General features: G+C 35.7%; 1 protein-coding gene and 1 long non-coding RNA gene across 2 annotated transcripts in view; both read right to left on the minus strand.

Moving 5' to 3' along the window:
• Positions 1-24,424, minus strand: part of LOC109412379 (protein disks lost) — an 842,465-nt gene that overhangs the window by 743,042 nt on the left and 74,999 nt on the right. The window lies entirely within an intron of this gene.
• On the minus strand, positions 1,613-7,078 carry LOC115255756 (uncharacterized). The gene is made up of 2 exons (XR_003892311.2): positions 4,056-7,078; positions 1,613-3,063 (listed from the first exon to the last, which is right to left on the minus strand). It is a non-coding gene; the product is annotated as an uncharacterized LOC115255756 (long non-coding RNA).

Genomic DNA, 24,424 nt, shown 5'->3' on the forward strand with positions numbered 1-24,424 from the left:
ATTGCACCGTGGTGGTCGGTTACACTTGGGGACTACGAAGGTGATGATTTTGTTTGCGGTTTTCTGTGAGAAAGTGAAGGAAAGAAGATTTTTTGCTTTTTTTTTCACTCATACTCCCATAAGAAACCCCGTAGGAAGAAAGAGTGTTTCCCGGCTCATCAACCTTCGTAGTCCCCACTTACGATGAAGCGATTTACCGCATTCAGCTGGTAAAAGCTACGACATTTGGTTGAATGGACATTTGGTCGAATGTACAACTTTCCGAATTAACGGAAAATATTAATATGCATTTCAGAAATACATCCCAAGCAACATTTTGATAGCCAATTAGTCTTGCAGAGGTTTTGAGAACCGCCATAAAACTTTATACTTTTTATTTTGGTTATATGATGGTTCTTAGAACCTCTTCTACTATTTGACTGAAAGATGTTATTTTTGGTATGAAAGAACAACCTATATTTAAAAGAAGGTCGGATGAAAAGTGAACAGTTTGAATATCTAAACAGAGTGAAAGTACAGTATGCGGCAGGTAAAAAAAGCGAAAGTGTTTTTCAACTTCAAACCACATTTTCATCTATTTGACCTTAACCAATCTGTTCTAATGTTCCATGATTTCTAACAGGGTAATTTTCTGAAATGTTATTTGGAGTTTTTTTTTTTTCATTTTAGTCACTAGTTTTACCAAGACCAAGCTGAAGACAATCAGTATTTCCAAACCACAGAAAAGTAAACGGGTCGTTAAATTTCAAATCTGATAAAAACATAATTTTATTTTCTCTATGATGATGTATGTATGTATGTATGTAGGTAGCCACCATCCTAGCTTGAGTCTTGCTCTGCATGCAGTTCCACTTAACAGTAAAGATCAATTTCATTACCACCCTGACTTCAACATACCACTGTATGAAGGGCCAAAAGGGGGTGTGGCGGACCCGTAAGTACCCGGATAAAAAATACAATAGAAAAACATAGGATTCTTATGTAACAGTACCATTGAAAACCATACTCTCACAATAGAATTCAATGTTAAAATAACAGTAGAAAAACAATAGAATCAAATGTTTCTAACAATAGAATCAAATGTGAATGAGCATTTCACATTGAATTGTATAGGTTGTTAAGTATCGTAACAATAGAAAAAAGGACCTTTTTCCATACAAGTTTTTTCGCAAAACAGAAGATTCTAATGTAAATGAAATGTTGTTAATGCATATACGGGGAATCAAATATACCGTAGGTTTTTATGTATTTGTATTGTTTTGAACTGTTAAATATGCCAAGAACTGTCTATTTTGAACTGTGATCTTACATTAGGTTCAATGGTTTGGGGATGGTTTTCTATTGTGAAACAGAAGATTCTTATGTTTTCGAATTGTTCCAAAAAGTGAATTGCACGGTAAACGTATTGTTTTGGGTAGTGATTTTATTTATGGTTCCACATTTGTTTCAATTGTTTGGGAATTGTTTTCTATTGTGAAACAAACATACTGTTTGTACTGTATTTACATTGAATTCAATGGTTTGGGTATCGTTTTCTATTGTGATACCTTGTGTGATACAGAAGATTCTTATGTTTTCGAATTGTTTCAAACAGTGAATTGCACGGTAAACGTATTGTTTTGAGTAGTAATTTTATTACTGATTCCACATTTGATTCAATGGTTTGGGAATTGTTTTCTATTGTGATACACAAGATTCTTATGTTTTCATATTGTTCTTTGAGCACTGACTTAATTACACATTAGATTCTATTGTTCTGGAATTGCTTTCAATTGTCATTACGGAACATACTGTTTTGCCCTATCCAAAGGTTTGGGAATTGTTTTCTATTGTGAAACAGAAAATTCTAATGTTTTGGAATAGTTTTATTTTACAAGCGATTATGAACATTTTGGCATGATTTGATCTATTTCTGCTTTTTACTTTTGTTACTGATTGCTTGAGAAAATTCTGAAAAACAGTGAATCTGAACTATCTTTATGCATTTGGACTAGAAGCTTGTATATTTTATGCTACATTCAGGGCTACATTTTAAGAACACAGATCGAACAATTTTCTAATATTTGGATCAATCATGTCGTAAATCGAGTAATGTTTTATTGCATTAATGATTGAAGCTTGGGCTCCCATGCCCCACCAGCCAGATAACCGGGTTTAGCAGACTAAGCATTATATGTGGCAACACTATAAGCGGCATGATGGAACCGTGCCTAAGCGCGCTAAGTGTTATTAGACCACTAATGTAGTTGCATTTAGTGGGTGATGAGGTACAAAAGTAACATTACAGCGTGCTTAACCATTATTGTAGCACTAAAAAAAAACTCGATATACTACAACTTGAACCTATACTTGAACGTCATTCGAAGCGTTAAAATGCAAGATATTGCATAGATTAAGTTCGTTAAAAGTTGACTTTACATAAGCTTCTATGTTGTTTGAATAGTTCTTCAAATATTCGAATCGCTCATTTTATTGTTCAATAAACGTCTAATTGCATTAATGGATGAAGCTTGGGCTCCCATGTCCCACCAGCCAGATAACTGGGTTTAGCAAACTAAGCATTATATGTGGCAACACTATAAGCGGCATGATGGAACCGTGCCGAAGCGCGCTAAGTGTTGTTAGACCACTAATGTAGTTGCATTTAGTGGGTGATGAGGTACAAAAGTAACATTACAGCGTGCTTAACCATTATTGTAGCATTTATGGACATTTGATGAACTACAGCTTGTGGAATACAGCATACAATATAGAATTTGATTCAAAGGCATGCATGTGTTCCAAGTTTAAAGAGCGAACCTATATTTAAAAACCTTGCAAAGCTACCAAATGCAAAAGATGGTTCTACGGTTCTACTCAGTAATATGTTTCACATTTGATTTCACGAAAAAAAGTTTGATGATGAAACTATTGCAGTCAAGATTGCAGTCAAATTAAAGGAAGGGAAAATTAGTATTTTTACAATAAGTCCGTTGGCCCTCATGCAGATCTTGCTTAGATCGGCATTCAACAAGCTCTGGGTTGATTGCTTATGTACCGCGCACCGGCTTGACGTCCTTGTCACTGTTGAGAGATGAGAAGGGGTTATTAATAACGAAACGTGGGTTCAAATATAACTTAGAATTTTATGTACAGTGCCGATTCGTTCGTTGGGGGCTCATGAGATGGGCTGCCTCGATGGTTAGATGTTTGCAGATTGGGGCAAACCCCAACTAAAAAGTAGTGTCCCAACTAAAAAGTACTGTGCGTTGATACATACTTTCTGGGGCGATCTATAAATTAGGGGAACGTTCAAAAATTACGTCCAACATTAGGGGGAGGGGGGGGTCTACAAAAGTGTGACAGTACGTGTATTGGGTATAGGAAAAGTGCGTGACAGAGGGGGGAGGGGGGGTCTAGAAATCCCGAAAAACGATGGACGTAATATTTGAATCTTCCCTTAGAAAACCATGATGCTCCCTTTATCAAAAACTCGCAACTTTTTCTTGCTATATTTCCATTTTTTTCAATATTTTCTTTTAATATTTTTTTAATACTGGTACAATAAAATTAGCCCTTTTCAAATGTTAGTTTAGAAAACTTTAAAAAAATCTTAAATATAGGTAAAAAGTACTAATTAGAGCACCTTTAACGGTGCGCTTCTATACCCCGTTTGGCAGCCCTCCATCATTGCAGCAAACTTTACCGGTCGCTGCTGGATGCGCTCGCAAAATAGTAGCGCTATGGGTGGGTGACCAAATATAGTAGCGGAACAGTTGCGCTGCTAAAAATTCTATGGAAATATGACAGCCCTCCCGATACGAATCAGGGTGACTAATTTGATTGCTACCGGTGTGGAAAAGGGTGGTTAAGTCAAAATGGTAGCGCTGCGCGGGTTGCTCGAATAGTAGCCGCCGTTAATGTTGATCTTAGATGATTCTATTATATTATTAAAAAGGTCGAACCAACCCTGGGATTTTTTCTGGGAAAGTGTGATTCGCTACCAGCCCTGCCCTGCCAACTCAACTCGCCTCTCGGCTCTCGCAAAAGCGCAAACAAAACACATAAATACAAACCTGTTGAAATGCCGCAACTGTTGAATGATTCAGCACTGCACCACACACTATATTTTCTCCCGTGAGGAAAATGCGGAAAATTCACGCAGCTGAGCGTGAATTTTCCACATTTTCCGCACACAAAACTGCTATTCGGAATTTTTTACCGCTGACGACCGAGCTGACTACAACAAAACTTGGCTGTCATCGATACACACTGTTTCGGAATTACTCAAAAACCCAAGCAAAAACCCTTTTTTTTTTCAAACGTCCAGACCATTGAAAAACAGTACATTTCAATGTTACTGATACATTCTATTGTAAACTAATGGTTTGAACACTGAATCCAACAGTAACAAAGAATTCAAATGTTAATCTATTGTTTAGGTATGTAACCATGGAATCTAATGTAAATCTTTTGTAATCATTAAAAAGAATCAAATTCTAAAAATACTGTACAATACATACACAATAGAAAGCAATGTTAACATAAGAATCTGTGGTTTTTCAATTGTTTTTCCCATAGCCTTAATTGTTCGTTTATATCCGGGTAGAGTCACTTACGCGAAATCCGCGGGTTTATAAGAATCTCCTTCCAACAGTATGATCCAACAGGGTGAATAATGATATTTACATTACTTGTCAAGCTTTCTACGGGATGGTTTGTCACAAGAAGGGCGCGTCAAATCCATTGCAACTGTTGGGATAGAAGAACCCATCTACAAGGATGTTATAGTTAATTCTCACCACACTCCGGCTGGCAATCCACTCCGTCGTACAGTTTCAACTTCAATGATGCCCTGATGCACCCTCCCAACTCCATAATATTATAGTTATATGGTTATATAATGATTTAAATATAATATTGATAGGAAATTTATAATGAAATACATATAATCTTGAAATATGGTATAATCAATAAATATAATAATGAAATGTAATGTAGCAAAATGAAATAAAATATCAGTTGTGGATGAAGTAAATAAATATTTTAGGTGACAAGGCATTTACGTTAGATGGTAGGGTACAACAATATTATAGTAACAAAATGTGAATCACTGTATGAAGAGCCAAAAGGGGGTGTGGCGACCCGTAAGTAGAGGCATTTACGCGAAATCCGCGGGTTTATAAGAATCTCCTTCCAACAGTATGATCCAATAATAGTTTCACATCACTTGTCAAGCTTTCTGCGGCATGGTTTGTCACAAGGAGGGCGCGTCAAATCACCACACGCCGGTTGGCAATCACTCCGTCGTACAGTTACAATTTTAATGATGCCCTGATTCACCCTCCCAACCTCATATAGTTTGATATATAGTTCATGGTATAATCTATTATGATGAAATATATTACTGACATATACTGCCCATAACTGCATATTTGTAACATTTGCATATTTTGCTGGTATAGAGTTAATATCGGGGATCATCATCAAATCACAAGTGCTTTCGACCACCTGAATAAACAAATTAAGTTTGTTCTAGGATTTATGAAAAAAATACCAAGCCATTTTGTCTCATTGAGCAATGTGACCGCATAACAGTCACACTAGGAAAATAGATTGGCTTTAAAGCGTGACATCAATCATACTGAGGTTCGATTCATGTTTCGACAATTCCCCCAGCATACAGGAACTGCTGTAGAAGATTTGATTGCTATACGACTGATGACAAATTTATGAGAAATTTTTAAATTTTCGATTGATTCCTATACTATTCAATGTTGCAACTTTGGGTTCCATTTTCTCCAATGCCTACTTTTATCGAATGTTACTGTTATGCGGTTATGGGCAGTATAGTATATTCAATATATTCGAATGGCGACACAAAGTGTAAAGAAATTTAATGCAGCGAACTGAAACAAGATATCAATTTGTAGATAATTTGAAAAAGTATTAATCGCTGACGAGCCCACTCATTACCTAGATTGTAAGGTAGAGAATTATTAGGATTATAGAATGAAAACGCGACAGCTGTTATATAATCAATAATGGAAATTAATGTAGTGGAATATAGTAAATGGCATTAAAAGGTGATATTTAAAATTAAGATTAGCATAATTAAATTATAATGAAATTAGCCTTCAGGCTATCGCTGAACGGATATGGCCGGCCCGTAAGTAAAGGTGCCCGTAAATATACCTTCGTAATGAAATTTATCTTCTTCCATATGTAAGATCCAACAGGGCGAATAGTACAATCTGCAGCACTCGTTGAGATTTCTACGGAATGATTTGTAATCGAGAGTTGAAGAATCTATCTGCAAGGATGTAATAGTGTCTTCCCTTCTTACCCTGGTGGGCAATCCACTTCATTGTCCGGATGTATGTCCAATAATGTCCTGATGCATACTACCTACAGCATATAGTTATGGGGTATACATTATAATATAATATGATGATATATAATTTGGTATATTCAATAAACTCTGGTATATTTAAATAATTATAGAAAATCAATAATTAATGAAATATGGAATGTAAAATAATAAATAATTAAATATACTGTAGCAAAATGAAATAGGTATACTTTTTTAAATGACAATTTTGTTTTGTCAAATCATTGCCATCAATTTGTACGTTCAATTAATATATGAATAGGGAAATAGTAACACGTCTTAAAATAATGAATTTCAATGTTAATATATATCATATACAAACACGAGCAAAAAGAAAATAAAAAATACCTGAATAAAAAGAATAATTAAATTTATGTACTAAATTCTGCTTTCTACAAGAAGGGCACGTAATTCCATTGTAACTGTAGGGATAGAATACTCCATCTACAAAGACGTTAGTCGTATCTAAAGTAAATATCATGAACAAGGGACATAGAATAAAGAACGGTACTCATACCCTATATGTATAATAAAATGATATATAATAAATTAAATAGTACTAATGAAAAATACCAGACAACAAATATGCCTGTATCTTTTTTTTTTGTTATGATAGGATAGCTGTAGTGTCGTTAGATTCACTCATCAATAACAAAATAATTTAAATTCAAAGCAGTGTACGAGTCCATGCTTGTTCGTCCTGAGAGAGTTGTTTCATCTATATCTAAACAAAACCACTTCTACTGTAATTTTAAAATTTTGTAACGATATTTGGGCTCGTGTAGCCGTTGCGGTAAGCTCATCGGTATGCATTGATGAGCATGCTACAGCTACAAGGCTGTATGAATATTACGCCAAGAAGAACGAGAAAGATGTTTTGGACGGAATAAGCTGAAGCATTAAAATGAATTAAAATAAAAAAGATTTCTATAATTAAACCAATTAAACTACGGTAGGTTGAGATGCATTAGATTGACTTAGATGAATTGCCAGCTTATTGCTGAAAAATATTTCTTTAATGCAATTTTTAATATGAAGATATGTAACTCAGATGTTGTGCAAGCAAAGTGGCGGCCATGCTGTAAAATGAAGAATGCTGCTACAATTGCTCTATTACAAAAAAAAAACAAAAATTATATATTACAGCAATAATCATATAAGTACTGGATTCCTGCTTTCATGATGCAGCTGAAAATTAAGATCGTTTATGTTTAAATGATACGATATGAGTATTTGGTTATTTCTATTACAATAAAAACAATCAGAACAACCTCACCCAAATTTGTTTTCCGGTGGAACGTTCATCCAAATATCCGCTTTGAATCTGTCACCGCCACATATCAGGAACCAATCTACTCTAATTTCAATCGCATTCGTTACCGAATTTACATCATAAAATATTTAAACCATTACACTTTTTTAATTTATAATTTTTTTTTTTTCGTCAAACCATATTTATAATTCGCAAAACGGTTGAACTGGCAGCATTGGCAACACACGTGCGTCTCCTAGGTAACGGCAGGTTATCGGTTATACAACACTACCACACACGATTCAAAATGATTTTCAATACCACGAGCTAAACCAAACCATATTTGCTTCATTCACGCACACTACTACACCAATTGGCACACGATTCAAAGAAACCTCTCTAGGCGAGATGGGTCGTGAGCGGAGCCGTCCGAGTCCGACCATCAGACAACGTAAAGAAAAAAAGAAAGAAAGGTCTCTGTATACAACACGGTGTTCGGTGGTAGGGGCATCTGGGGTAATACGCACTGTCGAGGCAAAACGCACCCCCTTTGTTTTTCAGGGATTATCGGTTTTAGAGCTTTGAAACCTTATCAGTCTAATAGAACGTCTTAATAAATGAGCATCTGGAAAATTTTACATATCTGCGTTACGTAATTAGTGAGAAAAATGAATAAAATTGAAAAGCACGATTCTGATGTAATTTTCCCGATCGTTTGTCGAATGATTTGATGGTGAAAACCGACCAAACATCAAATGCTGTTGTGTTTATTCAGTTCATTGAGGGCAATGCTAAGCATAGGAAAAATGATTACTGTTTAAATCTACGTAAATTATATATTTTAAACTATTTTATTTTTTTGCTATTGATTGGGGCAATATGCACTCCATTGGTTGGGGCAAAACGCACCTATAGAAAACAAGCTGTAATAATATCTATGAGTGCTCTGTAAGTAATCGAAAACAAAATTGAGCTATTTTTTGTCTTAAAACCTTATAAAACATGCATTTTGTCTAAGAAGTAAAAAGATTTCTAAACTCGACGGTGCATCTTGCCTCAATGTTGTGGTGCGTCTTGCCCCATTGTTGTAGTGCATTTTACCCCGAGCAAGGGTGCATACTGCCCCGCATAAACATACGAAGCCGTAATGTTAGTCTTTACAAAAAACGTTATTTTCAAGAGCTGAACTGTATTAAGGCTGAAATTTTGATTGGTTTCTCTTAGAATGAAAGTATATGCAATGAATGCATGCATTGAACCAATAAATTATTGCCTTTTTATATGCATTTGGACGCATCTTCCTTAAGTGGTGCGTATTACCCCAGAATCCCCTACAACAGAAAGAATACCACCCAGTAGAAACTAAGCGCTTCGTCCCTCGATGAATCATGATGCTGACACTTGTTTTTTTTTTTTTGCAAATCACCGTTTCTTCGTTTCGCACCGCTCCTACTGCGCACCATTTCTTCTCGTCAGTCATCACTTAACCATGCAATCGAGTTATAAAGTGCTAGCAGAAGTCACAGACACATACACTTGTAAGCTTTTCATTCAATCCACTGTGATTTCAATGCGACACAATAAACCTAGCATGCGCAACATCTTCTTAGACGCAACACTCAACGCGCAACATCATGTTTGATAGAAGAAAATAAAATCACCGAATTATGGCTGCACTGTTAGTCGTCGTACGTGGTTCTTGTGCCGGTCCAGTATTTTATTAATTTTTTCGATGCGATATTTGTTATAATTGTTGCTTTATAGTGCATTTGGTGGTTAAAAGTGGAAACTATTGGAATTTAATCAAAAAAGTGCGCGGAAATGCGGTTATACAGTAAAAATTGAGTTTCTGTCGCCACTCGCGGTGCGATCCTGAACGGCAGTATTTTGTTTTTCATTTGCATGTTGCCAGGCTTGTCCGCACTGAACGCATGAAAATTCTGCTCTTTTGATTTACACCTCAAAAACCATCGTAGTTATGTAATCTTCCTATTTTGCCTGATAGAAGGATGTTTGAATATCCTAAATGTCATTTCGAACTGTCAAAAAACCACACCGCAGTGCCACACTGTGCGCGCAAAGAGAATTTCACCCGGGTGAATTCACCCCAGTGAATTTCTTTTTGCACGCTCAGTGCGGCACTGCGGTGCGATATTTTGACAGTTCAAAGTGACATTTAGGATATTCAAACATCCTTCTTTCAGGTAAAATAGGAAGATTACATAAATACAATGGTTTTGATGATGTAAATCAAAAGAGCAGAATTTTCATGCGCTCAGTGCGGACAAGCCTGGCAACATGCAAATGAAAAACAAAATACTGCCGTTCAGGATCGCACCGCGAGTGGCGACAGAAACTCAATTTTTACTGTATAACCGCATTTCCGCGCACTTTTTTGATTAAATTCCAATAGTTTCCACTTTTAACCACCAAATGCACTATAAAGCAACAATTATAACAAATATCGCATCGAAAAAATTAATAAAATACTGGACCGGCACAAGAACCACGTACGACGACTAACAGTGCAGCCATAATTCGGTGATTTTATTTTCTCTATGATGATATACCTAAATGTAGTTGCTGATTTCAACTTTTATATAAAACTACATGGCTCTGGATTATTATGGCTTGGTTTTTCATCATATTATAATTAAAACTATTACAGGCATACCTCGATAGTACGTACATCACCGCTTCGTTTAGTGTACGTACTATCGAAACGTACGTACTATCGAATCACAATTTTTTATTTCAAATCTCATTTTTAAATCAAAGAATGTTATTTCTAGAACGTCTGGATTGCCAAAAAATTACATGTGGCTGTGGCATCCTGAGAAGAGTGCCCGTGAGATCGAAACAGTTTGGGTCGAGGACCGAAGAGGTGGCGGAAGCGAGTGCACATGGATTGTGAAAAGAAGTGTATTTTGTAGTGATTGATCTTGATGATATGAAGCTAGTTTATATTATAGAGTCAGAATATCACATTGGCGATCCTGCCATGATATTTGCAATAGTTTTATGGTGCGAAAATATAAAAAAAAAGTTAAAATTGAAAAATGAAAGCATTTTTGTTGTGGTTAAAGTGAGTGGTGTCAGCTTGGCAGAAGGTAAGTTGGGTGAGTTCTTAATGCGGCGTGGTTGCCAGAAATAATAATTTTCCAACTGAGTGAAGAGAAATGCTTGCGCAGAGTTTAGCTCATTGCCAAGTATTTTGAATGTTGCGTCGGGTGAAGCCCATGGCCAACATATGTATTGCGTCGAGTATAGCTCATGGCCAATACAGTGAAAACAGAAAAATTAAAGCTTGCGTAGAGTTTCAGCTCATTACCAAGCATTTAAAATGTTGCGTCGGGTCAAGCCCATGGCCAACATATTCATTGCGCCGAGTGAGGCTCATGGCCAATGCAACAGTGCAGAAAACGAATTCTAGCTCATTAGCAAGCAGTTTGAACTACGAGTTGGAAGAAAACCAAGAGTATTATGTCGAATATAGCTCATGACCATATAGATAAAAGAAAGTTTGCGTAGAGTTTCAGCTCATTGCCAAACTTTGTGGAGTTGAGCCGGGTTTAGCCCAAGGCCAAGATCAGTTTGCTTAGTACTCAGCTCAAAGCCAATAGAATAAGCAAAAAAAAAAAAGTTATCAAGTATTTTCAGTTTGAAATAAAAATGAAAAAAAAATATTAAATTAATATAAAGGGTATGTAGTTTACGATATGTCATGAGAAGACAATGTTAGTGTAGAAAGGAGTATTGTTTTGAGAAAAAAAATGGTCTCAAACCAAAAACACTAGATATTTGCATTTTATGCAGAGTATCATACAAGTTTCGCATAAATATACAGCGATTTGAGTAAGAATATGCTGAAAATAAGATTGAGAGTACAGAGTTGCGGCATTATTGAACCTGGTTTCGTTTTTGTTTTTCTAATTTAGCAAATTAATGTAATAGAAATTTTCTTGGCAGCACTGTTTTTAGAAACACGTGGCACGAATGAATGATGTTTGAACCGTTTGAACCGAAGCTTCGCGTTGTTTTGCTTTATTCTATTTATGCATTGATATGTGTGCGGCGGAGCGGCGAGTTTGCAACGGTTTGAGCTGGGTCTGCAAGTCAGCGACGACTAACGGCAGCATCACGCGCACGCGCACTCTAAAACAAATCAACTCTCAAGTACGGGTCTGTTCCATTATGCAATTAGCTGGTTAATTGTTTGTGAATGATTGCAGTTCTTGTTTTTGCTGTTTGACAAAAAAAAAAACAAAAGATTTTGTCCTCACATATGAGAGACAAATTTCAGAATATATTAAAAAAAAAATACGCAAAAAAAACTTGTTTGCTCAAATATTGGAACTACAAACTTCACACGATAGATTTTGAGGTGTGTTACGCCTGGTACTCACGATGTTTTGGATCGAGGCTGATTGTGATTGGTTGTAAACATAAAAATGTGTTGTTTTGTTGATGTCGGGGGGAGGAAAGCGCCAGTCACTCAGCTGATGATCTGCCCGCTGGAGTTAGGTTGCTGTGAACTACAGTCTTCTTCTTCTTCTCGCCGTGATGTGCATTGAAACTATGCTCCCATGAGTTAAAGAGATAGGTTGCCGATGCAGGATGGTATAGTCCATCGTATAGTCCATTTTACGAGCCGATTTTATGAATGAATTTAGACAGGAGGTAGCGTCCAATAACCCGTGAAAATCAATATCATCATCAACATTGTTGTCACTTCGTAAAATGGCTCATTGGTGGGATGGAGATGGCATTTCCTCCTAGACTGAAGTGCGGTACACGGAACTACAAATCAACCCAAATTTAAGTTCTTTTGACGCAATCCCGCACCTCCGTGGAATTACTCAAATTTGCGTCAAACCGCGATAGTGGTCACTAAGTAGTTCTCATTTGATCGCGGCAAAAATTTTCACCCAGTGGTAAGCTATTTTCACCCAGCGGAGTCTTTATTTGACGGAAATTTGGGTTTAGTCAAGATAACCCAAATTTCGCTTCTTCCACGGAGCAGCACGCATGTGTCGGTGCTTCTCTCTTCGTTTTTGACAAAATTCGTGTGGGGCGAGGGGGAAAACAACCCAATGCTGAGTAAAAACTAAAAGCTGTTTAGCCAAATTTGATTTTTTTAAACTTATTCCCTGGGTTTAAATATTTTTCAGTGTAGGTACAGTATTTACTTATTTGCTTGTGTGAAAATGGCGAGTGCGCAAATGGCACTTCTCAAATTGAACGGACGGTTTTTGTTACTGACCTAAATACTTGCATTTTTTTTTAAATAAACTTACTCGCATGGGGATATTTGGTTGAATCTGCATGTCAAACTAAGCCGAAATCCAAATTTTCATGAATTTTGGTGCCCGGGAACCTATTTAAAAATCAATTTGAAGTTTGTATTGGAGCGATTTGTAGAATCACCCCTCGTCGCAGTTTGTACTGAGCGGAGCTGTCAAACAGTTGCCCAGCTGTCAAAAGGTGATTTTTTTAAAAATCTCTTTGAAATTTATTTTAGGTACCAAAACAAAGTTTTAAAAATCTGAAAAAAATCATAGTGGCTCAGAAAAAGGTGCTCTTTCGAATAAAATTAAAAAATCAATAAATTTTTGTAAATCTAAAACCCCAATTGACGAACAAAGCTACGCTTAAATTACAGTAACTCTATATTTCATCGGAAGTCGTACAGTAACATAGTAGAATAAGCAAATTGAAGTGACAAGATGCAAGTTCGATTTTCCTTATGTACGCTATTTAATATTTAAAGCGATTTGTTAAGTTTCGAAATATGTAAAACTCTTTGAAACGCAGTATACCCTATGTCAAATGGAATAGTTCTTCTAGAAACTTTTTTTTTAGAGATTAAAGATTTCAATTGCTGGTTACATATTAACTGTAATGTATTTCTCAAAATATTTTGAGTGTATTTAATTAATATTTAATTCTAAAAAAAAATACCTGATTTTTTTCGGAAGTATTTTTTTTTTATGATGAGATTTGGTTTGTGGAAACTTATCAACTTATACGATTCTGTTTAAGTGACCTTTTTACTTGAGTGTTAAATACCCCACAAAATGCATACGTTTGCGTGTGCGTGACAGATGATTGTCAGATTTCCCATGGGAAAATTTTTAAATAAAAACGCAAACCTCGACGGAGCAGACGCTATGTATTCCTGGCTTTACGGCTTTGTCCAGCAGTAGAGTTTTTGTCTTCATTCGGAGGTAATGTAGAACAAAATGTGTCGGAGATTCAATGAAACAATCATGAGTTCTTATTAGTTCCATTATATTATTTAAATAAATGGGCTTTGCATAGAACGACTAATTTAAGTTTTCCATATGGTAGGAATGCCAACGAAGGAAAATTAAAGCAGACCACAGATCACTGTCAACATTTTTGTGGGAAAGAAAAGGGTGAGATGATTAAGGATTTCAAACATCAGCTTGCAAAGCCACATATATAGGTAGCCTGGGGGGCAACATAGGAGAAGTAAATATATTAAATATTTGAAAATTACAATAAATCGACGTAGAATTATCACAGTCATGGATAGGCACATTTATAAACATATGAACGGGTGAATTACATAATTATGCATAGACGAGGTAATAGTTAGAATGATTTCTAAGGTTGCCTGAAGTGTCTTAGTTTTATGGAAGTTTTGTTGAAAGATTTGCATAGTTATCCCTAGTATTCATACATTCTTGCAAGGGGAGGATGTGGCATCCTGAGAAGAGTGCCCGTGAGATCGAAACAGTTTGGGTCGAGGACCGAAGAGGTGGCGGAAGCGAGTGCACATGGATTGTGAAAAGAAGTGTATTTTGTAGTGATTGATCTTGATGATATGAAGCTAGTTTATATTATAGAGTCAGAATATCACAGTGGCCTAAGGGTTTGTTTATTAATTACGTAATTTTGCTTGTTTAGGATGCTATCTTCATTGGAAAAATCTTCTTGTGCTCTGGGGATGCTTCGTAGAGGCATCTCGTCTCTGGGAACTTATGTTGATTTTATTTGAGTTATCTTTTAGAACCATCCAAACTGGTCTAGATATAATTGAATCGATCTAGATCAGTTATATCTTGTTAAAAAAAACATTCTAGATATATTTTCTTCTGCAACATTTATTGCCGTGATATTTTCAAAATCTTCGGAACGTTGCTCCTTCTAGGACTCCTCCAAGAGTTTAATTTTTTTACGAGAAGGGATTTCTAGAGGTATCCCGGAGCTCTTGGAGGAATCCCGGAACTCTTGGAATTCAAGGAAAAACTACTTGATGAATCTTAGAAAATTTCTGTAGGAATCTCAGAATAAATTTCTGGAGGAATCTTGGAATGAATTCATGGAGAAATCCCGGAACGAAATTCCTGGAGGTATTCTGGAAGAAATTCCTGAAAAGTTCCGAAAGAATTACAGAAGAAATTCTTGGTGAAGTTTCGGAAGGAATCTCTTAAGAAATCTCAAAAAGAGACCCTGGAATCTCATTAGGAATCGCAGGAGAAACTCCTGGAAGAATCCCTAAGGAATCCCAGAAAGAATTCTTGGAGAAATCTCGGAACCAACACCTAGAGGAATTTCAGAACTGAAAGAAAATTGAAGAAATCTTTAGGGAGCGAGAAAGCGAAACAATTAAATTGGTACAGCCTATATGGCAATGCAAACAGCGGTTGCTAAAGATTTTTTTCAAAGTTTTTGATGTTTTGTGACCTTCTTGTTCACGTTTCGGACTTCAAGAGATTTCTTCTAGAATTTCTCAAGGAGTCCCTGAAATCCTCCAGGAATTTCATCCGGGATTCCCGAATAGTTTATTTTAGGATGTCCCTGGACTTTTTTTGGGCTTCCAGATGGTATTCCTGGAAATTCTAGAAACTTCACACAGAATTTCTCTAGGAGTTCTTTCGGAAATGGTATCAGAAATTCTTGCCGATATTTCTTCAAAAACTCCTTGCAACAATCAGTAAAGATTTATTCCTGGAATTCCATACGAGATTCTTCCCGAAGTATCTTCTGGGAATTCTTTAGAAATTTCTTCTGAAACTCTTCCAGAAATCCCAGACAAGAATTTCATTCAGTGTTCCTCCAAATGCTTCTCCAAGATCCCTCCAGGAACTTCCGTTTTTTTTCGGGAGATTCTTCTGATTCAAGTATTCCTTCTCAGATTCCTACAATAATTACACCAGGTAATTTTTCAAGGATTTCTCTAGGATTCTTTCGAAAATTCCTTCCGGGATTCCTCCGGTAATTTCTTCTGCGGAATTACTTTTCAATTACTTCCGGGATTCCTCTTAGAGCTTCTTCTAGGAATTATTTCAGAAACTGATTCAGGGATATTTTCGAGAACTCTTTCCAGAAATCATCTAGGGACTTTTTTTTTGGTTTTTACCAAGAGCTCCGTCAGGAATTCTAGCAGACCCTTCTGAAATTCTTTCAGATGTTTGTAATGGAAATCCTCCTGGAGTTTATTATGAACTTTTTGGAGTATTTTGTTTATGGAATTCCTCATGTTGTTCCTGTAGGATTTCCTTGAATAAACACAGGAATAAGCAACTTAGTTATAGCTCCCTGAAGAATCACCCAAACCCTAGAGGGATTCTAGAATAAGTTGTGGAGAAACCACGGAAAGAATACCTAGAAGAGTTACAGGAAAAATTACCATAGTAATCCTATAGAAGGAGTAATGCTGAAGGAATCTCAAAATTGATTTCTACAGAAATCTCTGGAAGAATCTTGTGGAACTTCCTGGAACAATCCTGGCAAGAGCTTTTGACGGAACTCCAGACGGATCCTCTTAAGGAATCTCAGAAATAAAACTCCTGGAAACCCCAGAGCCAGAGGGAACTTCTGATGAAATCCCAAATAAACTTCTGGAAGAATCTCATTAAGAGTTTACGGAATCCCAGAAGAAAGCTATGGAGCATATTTGTGGACAAATCACGAGGGGAGTCCCTTATGGAATTCTTGTGGAATTCCAGAAGGAACTTCTGAGGTGAGCCACCATGAAGTTATAAAACAGCACACGCACGCATACCCCCCTTTTTTGAATTAAATCCAACCACTCATGATAAGCTGGCGAATCCTAAACAACAAAGCCACGAATCGTCCAAAACTAAGAACATTTTCCTTAGCAACCGCGGCTTGCAATGCCCTATGGTACTCAAAGTTGTTTAAATTTCCAAACTCATAGAAAACTGTCAAATATTTCATCCGTATCGCAAAAAAACTGTTAGGTATTTGTTGGAAAACGAAAAAAAAATAACAAGTAAGTGAACTGAAATCAATGGTTTGGATAATTAACTTGATGGGTTTGATTTATGTTTTGGAGAGCATTCTTCAAATTTAGTTTTTTTTTATTACCACAATAGAACCATCTTGTGCTTTTTTATTTTATTACAACATTCTATTGGTGAAGAAAACGTTTATTTAATAACTGTGCAAGTGCTTATCAACCACTAAACTGAGAAGCAGTCCTCCCCAGTTGGGATGTAACGCCAGAATGATGATGCCAGATTTTATGACTGGCAGAAAATATCTATGCAAAGCAAAGAATACTGCAATCATTATATTAAACGTATTCGTTCATGCCTTTCATTTCGCTATATTTTAAAACTGATTATTGAAAATCCGTTTAATAGGAGTCTGCATAACACAAATTCATAGTATCGGAGTCTCTGCTATACGTCTACTAATGATTCGAAGTCATTTTTGTAGATTAAAAGTTAACTAAATTTTGGTGTACGTACTATCGAGGCAAAATGTGCGTACTATCGAGGGTACGCACTATCGAGGGTACGTACTATCGAGGTACGCCTGTAGTATGTTAGCCATTTCGTCAATTAAGTGCGCAATTTATGGATACTTTATACATTATTCGATCTCGGCCTTTTGGCATTGACGTTTTGTCTTTCGATGTTTTGTCCCTAGCCCGTCTCGACCAAATGTCTTACGACAAATTATCATATATTCCTGCTAGTAATGGTGGCGCTTGTTTTGATACCAACGAAGCGAACCACGTGTATTTGTTGTCAGTTTTGGCATAGCTAGGGGAGTCATAAATGTACGATTAAGAGTAGAAGTGATAGTTTAGGGCTGGCGGCAATAGGTGAGTCCCTTTGGAAAATGTTTACCCCATTAATAAAAGTTATTTTAGTGGAAACAATAAAAATATGTACTGTGAGGAGACTGAACAGTTTTCTTTCTTGCTTTCATCTTAACGTTCCCACTAGATCAGAGCCTGCTTATCCGCACTTCCACGTGCAACTGAAACCAATTATTGCCCAAGGGCATCAAGGAAACACGTGTAACGAAAAAAGTGTTTTTTTTTTGCTAAAAATGCTTATTCACCATAACTTACTATGAACACCTTGTTGTTCTATTTCTTGTCGGGTATTTAAGTCACTTCGACCAGTTGATGATAAAGCTATTGTGCCATATGCCCCCTTTCTAATTAAGCTTTCTCAAGTTGACGTATTACCATTTGGTATAAGTAATCATCAGTCCAACGCCTTACTCCCCAACAGTTTGAATTCAAAAGAATAGCGCAAATTGGGAGTAATTAGGGGTCCTGGCATGATTAAGCCTCCCTGTCGTGCATCAAGCAGGATGAACCAAACAACAGAATTTTAAATCGCGCAACCAGATGGCAACATAAAAAAAGTTTTTCTGGCAAGATTCATTTTTAACGAACACTATCGCATTCACAAAAGATTCCGAGTAATAATTTGAAGTTCAATTAGTAAATAAAAATTTTACATATTTGATTTTTTTTTTTTACAATCTGTATCTGATTAAGGTCTATTTGAAAATTTCGCATGAGCAATAGTCTAGGAGGGGGAAATGGGATAGGAGAGGGGGGAGGATTACCTGAGATAGTCAAAAATAGGTCTACATAGTTTATGGACAGCGCTTTAGAAGCTCCCACCAGCTGAAAAGTATCGTAAATTCGAAGAACAAAGACATCGGAAACGCATCCTCGAATTTCTTCGTTCGTTCTGATATTTTTCAATTTTTTCCTAGGATTTTTTGCAAGTTCCTCTCAAAAGCTCACTCTATAAGATAAAGGTTTTTTTCAGGCATTTCTTTGGGGTCCGCAGTTTTGGGATATGATTTTTTTTTTTTAGAAATGCTGACTGATAGACTGAGTTTGAAAAATTAAACGTTTAAAAGAGTATCGAAGAAGTTTCGTTCGGATTTGATAGAGGAATCACTAGAATCAAAACACTGAAAACTGATTCTGCTGCATTCCTGAGGGGATACTTGAATACTTTTCCAATAAAAATTATGTGTTTAAAAAATAGTGAAAGCATATGAAAAATAAATCACTGCAGGGTTATAGAAAAACCTTTGATGACATTTTCTGGAGGTATTTCTTAAGGCATTCCTGGAAGCATTTATGAAAAAAATTTTGAGGCAGTCTTGGCGTCATAGAACGTTTATAACATAGCTTCCCAACCTTCGTTTCGCGACCCCCCAACCGCTTGCAGACACGCTTCAATTATTTTATGAAAAGCGCAGTGACGACAGATTGGGGGGTCGCGAGAGCCAAGTTTGGGAACCGTGGGTTTATAACTTTTTTGGATTGGTTTAATAAGGGTACTGAACAGGGATGACAGATGATTTTCTGAAAAATCTGTGCATCCTCAATAACGCCCGTATAAAATTCTGTATCTGACCGAAGACTGCGGTCCACATAAATTTCGAAAATTGTGTGTGAACAAAAGTCTACGAGGGGAAATGCCAGAAATCTGAGGAGGCCAAAATGAGTCTACGTATTTTATAGACAGCGCCTTAGAAGAACAAATTATATAAATTGGACCACAAAATTTTAAATTTATGGATTACTTAAATTATTTCTTCTAAATTTTTAAAAGACACGTCCTTAGCTAGAACCTGTACAGACTGAACGAAACTTAACACTAGACAACGGACACGACACACATTACGAGCACCAGTGGATACGAGGAAGAAACATTTTTTGCGAAAAGTTTCATCACTCGGAACGGGAATCGAACCCTCATCCCATGGTATGGTACGCTTATACGCTTGGTGACGCTAACCGCACGGCCACAAGGCTCCATAATACCAATTTCTTCCATTGAATCCTTTGTATTTGTTGAATCCTTTGTAGAGATTCTAGATTCGTTAATATCCTCCAGAGCATCGACAAATCCAGAACATCGAAAAAAGAATTTATTTGTGCTCCTGCTATTTTTTTTAGGAATTTCTCAAATTCTTTCCAAAATTTATTCTTCAAGTTAAGTGTAGAATTAGCTATAAGTTAACCCTCTAATACCCAATCCCGCCTTTAGACGGGGTATAGTTTGAGTATTTTTGTAATTTTTGTTTCGTGGAAAATCAATTTTTTAATATTTTTGGCTGTTATTTAGGACTGTTCTGTATTTCTCAAAATCATTTTTTGTGTATTTTAAAGCGTATTTACATTTTAAAAAAAATCATTGAAAAATTGATGTTTTAGTCACCTTTTAGAAGTCATTGTTTATTTTGTATTGAATCGCTACAATTAACATATTTTAAATTTTTCCCAAATCATTCTATCCTTGTTTAATAGTTTAAGGGAATCAAATACACTCTAAAATTATTTTCCTTAAAATTACACGGAAAATAAAATTTTCTGTGTAAAAAATTTAAAATAATAATATTTCAACAATAATCATAAAATCTCAAAATGTATTCATCTCAAAAAAATCCGTTCCACAAATTTGCTTCCAGGAAAAATATAAAAATGTGGGGATGTTCAAAAATAAAAATTAGAAAAATCAAAAACTGAAATTCACAAAATCGAGAATTAAAAAGAATCATCTTCCAAAACATGTTTAAATCGATTTTAGATGACGAAAAATGATATTTAGATCAAAATAAAAAATTTGGGTATTAGAGGGTTAAAATACACATTAATAAAAACAAAAAAAAAAAATATTCTTAAAGTTGAAGGTTCCTTTAGGCACTTTTTTGAGCTCTGTATTTTAATTGCTGAAGTATTTTTACGAAAAAGTGAAGGTGATTCTGCTGCATTTCTGAAGGGATTCTTGAATATTTTTTAATAATAATAATAATGAGTTTTTTTTATCTGAAAGTATATTCTAAAACCACACTGCGAGTTTTCATACAAAAACCCCAAAATGTATGCCTGTTGAAATTAATGGAGGTTCTCCTGAAAAAATCTCAAGCGGTATTCTTGAAGATATTCCTGGTAATAGTCCAGAAGAAATCGTTAAATGTATCTTTAAAAGGATCCTTAGAAATATTTCTCAAGAAATCTACGTGGTCATTTAGAAAAAAAAAAACCTTTCAGGTATTCCTAGAGAAATTACTAGAAGCATTCCTTAAGGAGTCCTTACAGGGCCACCTGAACGAATCCCAGTCCTGAAGGAATCTCAAGGAGCATTTCCAAAGAAAAACCTAGAGTTATTGTTGAAGAAACTCCTAGAGATATTCCAGAAGGAGGCCTTCGATGGAAACACTGAAGGCTAGACTGAAGGTTTCCTCTGTGGAAATCTTAAGGATATTGAAAAAAAAAGAAATTAAAAGCATAGATCCTAGAAGCATTCTTGAAGTAATCCTAAGAGTAAGAATCCGATTTAAGCCACCTATGGTAACAGAATCCTCCTTACACTTAATAAAATTACTGTTGTATTATTCGTATTAAACATATTCTAGAAAATATTGTGGATTTGGCACCTGATGGATTAAAATTTTATTATGATATACTTTGTCAAAAAATTCTAAAATAGTATAAAATTGTCAAGTTGTAGGTACTACTCTCCAAGTACTTTTCGAACGATATCTCGGCTACCAAATGTCCAATCAAAATGAAATTCAATAGCATTCTACTAGGATGTTGTAGCTTTCATTTGGTGCTTAGAGAACCCAAATCGGTTAACACACGGCTGAGAAATTTATTATGATACATTTTGTAAGAAGTCTCTCAAAAAGTTATGTTGTATTACTCCTATGAACTCCTCGAAAGATATCTCGGTAATCAAATGTTCAATGAAAATGAAATTTAAGCGCATTGTATTAGGATGTAGTGGCTTTCATTTGGTGCTAAGAAAACCCAAATCGGTTGATAGACGGCAGAGAAATTTATGATGATACACTTTGTGAAAAATCTCAAATTATTAAATTGCACTCTTCCCAAGTATTCTTTGTAAGATATCTCGGTAACCAAATTTCCAGTGGAAATAAAACTAAACAGCGTTCTACAAGGATGTAGTAGCTCTCATTTTGTGCAAAGAGAACTCAAATCGGTTGACAGACAGTTGAGAAACATGTTTCTGGAAAAAAAATCTGAGCAAGAATCTCTTTCCTAGATAGATTTCACTTGAATTCTTTACAAGGGCTCTTGAAGAATTTCATAGAAATCTCTGGACAACAGTTGGCAGTATTATTCTATAAATTCTACGGAGAACTTCTGAATCAATTTTTGACAAAGTTATTCAAAATGATTGTAGTGCGATTGCTATAACTCCTGATAGAAGTTACAGAGTGAAGGATGGGATCTTGCATGGCAGAGATAATTTGCACAATTCTTAATGTTAACTGAAAGCAAAGGCTTCCACAAAACATTCACAATACTCGGTTTGTGTCTACCACTCTCCATCCTCGGTCACGTCCATCGTGCTCTGTACGCCACACGCCTCCTTGTGCCAATCGGTTCAGTAGCAAACACCAACTTCGCAGGGTTGTTGTCCAGCATTTTTAGTGCAGCGAGCTTGTGGTTCATCCTTCCCGCCACACAAAGTTTTCACACTACCGAAGAGCGTTAAAAGCACGCGTCGCTTGGAAACTCTAAATAACTAAATGAGTTATTGGTTTGGAATTTAGAACTGCCTGAGGTATTATGCTATTCACACTCCAAAAAAAGTGGGTACTAAATGTTGAGCAGCTCGTTTTCAGCCGCCTGTGAATCTATTTTCAATTTTCTTACAGAGATGTTTTACCCAATTTTTCCACTTGTATTTTACAAAAAAAATCCTTAGCTACAGTCGATTGTAGATTTCGACGAACAAGCGCTCTAGAGCATATTAGAGAGTTGAGGTTCTCAGCTTAATTATCTAGATTGGTTGATGATACTACAATTTAATGCCTTTGGCTTTGATCTAGATCTGCTGAAACTAAACTCGATAAGTTTTGTCTTTTAAAACGACACTTTGCTCGAGTTAAGTCGAATAACAGCCCAATAGCAAAAAGATAACTAGTGTTCGTTCCAGAACTTATTTAACGATTTTTTTGTTATCACCTTGATATTCATGTTACCATATCTGTCAAATTTTGAAGCAACATCATCGACATCATGTCGGAAGTAAGTTATCATTGACCGAGTAAATATCTCTGATAACAAGATGAGTTTTCAATCATATCAAATTTAATGATTAACATAAGTTGTTATCAGGAAGCTCCTGATGATGACATGATATTTTAATGGTATCATAAGTATAATTGGTTGATATGTTTCTTATATTACCTGCTTTAGCGTTGGGCAATTTTAAATCGATGTTCGTAACATCGATGTTTTTGTTTCGATTAATCGATTTTTCAAATCGATATCAAAGCCCCACAAAATCGGTTGAATCGATTTTTCTACATTCGATTTTTCTTTCGATTCAAAAATATTGAATTTTAATTTTTCTTTAGAAGGCATTGTCTCAGCGTTATATCAATTTTCGTAAAATCATTGCCGTAGCTAGGATTTTTTGTGGAGGGGTTCAGAGGGCGGGTGCTTGGCTGACTTGAGATGACTTTTAAGCGGCATGCGCCCGATATGTGAATATGCAAATAGGCTTGCAGTTTTGAGGAATCATTGACTGATTTAGATTTGTTTCTAGTTTAGTAAACTACAGGGGATGGCCAAAATGTTTGGGATAGGCAACTTTTTTTTCTCTCACAAAAAAGTTCAACATGCTATAACTTTTCATAGAGTGCATCAAAAAATCTCAAATTTTGACTGTTTGTCAACCTATTATATGTGCATCATTGGTACAAATTTGGGCTTGATTGATTAATCTTTCGCAAAGTTAGAACCGTTCGGGTAAAACACTATTTTTCAGACAACTCATTTTTGAGCTGCCATATCTCGGAAACCAGTGAACCGACTTGAATGAAATTTTGAACGTACACTAACAATATATGAATGCTTCACAAACTATTAAAACACAGGTACTTTTAAAACGTTGAAAAAAGTTATCATGGATTGACACTTTTTGGATTTTTCTCGAAAAAATGTATTTTTTTTACATCAATGTCAATAAATTTTAGTGTTGATATCCAAAGATTTTCCACTTCTGTTCGCAAATGATCTCTAATCAGATATATTAGAGCCTATGTAGATTGAAGGAAGAGCGCATTTAATTATTTTTGTGTGGTATTGTAAATTTGACTTATTTTCCTCTATATGGGTAAAACTTTCAACCCGGTATAGCTTATTTCGCCGTGAGAAAATATTACATTTTATAACGTCGTATTAAGTATCAATATATTGATGATAAACGTTAAAAAAATCATTCAATTCGGTTCACTGGTTTCCGAGATATGACAGTTCAAAAATTAGTTGTCTAAAAAATAGTGTTTTACTCGAACGGTTCTAAATTCGCGAAATATTAATCAATCGAGCCCAAATTTGTACCAATGATGCACATATAATAGGTTGACAAACAGTCAAAATTTGAGATTTGTTGATGCACTCTATGAAAAGTTACAGCATGTTGAATTTTTTTGTGGGAGAAAAAAATTCGCCTATCCCAAACATTTTGGCCATCCCCTGTATATGAGTATGAACAATT

This window comes from Aedes albopictus, chromosome 2 (genome assembly GCF_035046485.1).
Source record: "Aedes albopictus strain Foshan chromosome 2, AalbF5, whole genome shotgun sequence".
Taxonomy (NCBI): Eukaryota; Metazoa; Arthropoda; class Insecta; order Diptera; family Culicidae; genus Aedes; species Aedes albopictus.